The sequence below is a fragment of the Spermophilus citellus genome (genome assembly GCF_964194105.1).
Source record: "Spermophilus citellus genome assembly, chromosome: 7".
Taxonomy (NCBI): domain Eukaryota; kingdom Metazoa; phylum Chordata; class Mammalia; order Rodentia; family Sciuridae; genus Spermophilus; species Spermophilus citellus.
Window position 1 is genome coordinate 73602019 of NC_138188.1, and position 1902 is coordinate 73603920.

At 40.7% G+C, this 1902-nt stretch overlaps 1 pseudogene across 1 annotated transcript; it reads left to right on the top strand.

The window, feature by feature from the left end:
• The first annotated feature begins 385 nt into the window (after positions 1–385).
• LOC308653307 (adaptin ear-binding coat-associated protein 1-like) lies at positions 386–1161 on the top strand (annotated as a pseudogene). The gene has a single exon. The product of its transcript is annotated as an adaptin ear-binding coat-associated protein 1-like (transcript).
• Positions 1162–1902: the final 741 nt, after the last annotated feature.

The window sequence follows — 1902 nt, forward strand, 5'->3', positions numbered from 1 at the left end:
GCACTCCATTCTTACAACACCATATAATGACAAGTAGCTAGTGAACACTTTTGAATGTCAAAATGTTTGCAGATGCTCTCAATTGAGAAGAATACAGAGATATTGGAATCATTTTAAGGGGGCAAACCCTGGATGCCAAGGTGATTTTAAGTTTTGTATAAGAGTAATTAAAGGAACAAAAATGATCAGTCTAGAGAAGAGAGATGAACATTTGAGTCATCACTGAAGGTTAGAGTTCAGCAAAGAAAGATGATCTGGTAAGTAAGGACTTAGACAGTTGAACAGAGAACAATGGGTAGAAGTGATAAAACCACAGATTCTATCTCAAAAGAAATTTCTCTGTATCAAGATTGCATTAATATTGAATGAGGGGCAAGCCAAGATAATGGCCCAGTTGGAATGTGAGTTTTTGCTGTGTGTGAAGCTAGACATCAGTGTCTTCCAGATTCTGCCCCTGGCCTCCAATCCAGTTACTCAGCATCTGCTAGGAAATTAGATCAGGCTGATTGGACTGGTTGTCTCTGAACCACCTCAAAAGGGAAGATCACTATGTCAAACTTGAAGAATAAGTTTCAGAAGAGCTCTTTGCTTCAACACCAGTAGAACAATATCGTGGTTTTGCTGTGGAGATAGTGACATATTCCAGCTGCTACTGTGTAATTCAGATCCAGGATGATACTGGATGTAGTGTGTTCATTGGCATTGGATTTACAGATCCGAGAGGTGACTTTGACTTAAATGTCTCCTTGCAAGATCACTTCAAGTGGGTAAAGCAGGAATCTGAGATTTTCAAAGAATCTCAGGAGATGGACACTCGTCCCAAATCGGATCAAGGCTTCAAGGAAGGACAGACCATCAAGTTGAGTATCAGGAACATTATAACCAAGAAATAAGGTTATAAGCCCAGGACTGCAGGAGCTGGTGGCCTATGCTTACTTCCTCCTCCCCCTAGAGACAAAGTCACTATTCTCCCACCATCTTCCTCAGTTGCCACCACCCATTCCAAAATCTTACCCTGAAGGTAGTGATTCAGATATCCTCTCAGGTTTGGATTCTCTGGCACCTGTCACAACACTAGCACCAGCTCTAGTTTCTGCAAGCAATGACTTGTGGGGAGATTTGAGTACTTCATCCAGCTCTTTTCCAAACCAGGCACCATAGCTATCCAACTGGATAGAGTTTTAAATAACATTGGCAAGACAGAAAGTACAGACCTGAAGATTAAAAATGACATTGAGGGCACCAATCTAAGGAGGAAGCTAGGAACCCCATCCCTCTCCCCAAACCAAAAGTAATTGACAATCCTTTTCCAGAGAGAATCTGTTTTTTTTTTGTTTGTTTTTTTTGTTCCTGGTGATTGCCAATGGAGGAGAACAATAGATCTTACCATTCTTGTGGCCAGTGTCTTTTTGAGAGGATGTGACCTCTAATTCATAAATTTTTTTCTCCATCTTTTAAATTCTTGAACTTATTTCAGAATCAACTTATGATCCATGTGTGCTTCTTTGTGAAACCCTATTTGGCAATTTCAGAGAAGATAAAGCTTTGGAACTTTCTTTTCCACTAACCGAAGCAGGTTGACTTCAGTATTTACAAATTCAGAATTTTGATTAGGGTAGGTTTGGAGAAAAATGGCTGTCCTGGGTCTCTTTTATGTAGCCTCTTTCAGGCTTGTCCTACTCAATGAACACCCAGTGTTAGGTGCAGCTCCATCACCCTCTTGGGTGTTTACATGTGTGTTTCTGTGATAAGAGGGTTATAGTGTTGGCACCTCTACTCTTCTGTTTATTGAAGGGTGCAACATCTTTGACCAGTCCAAGGGGCTGTGCTTTCCAAGTTATGTTCTAAAGAAGAGTTTCTTATAGCTCCATCTGGTTGCTGCATTTGAAGCAGAGCATTAAT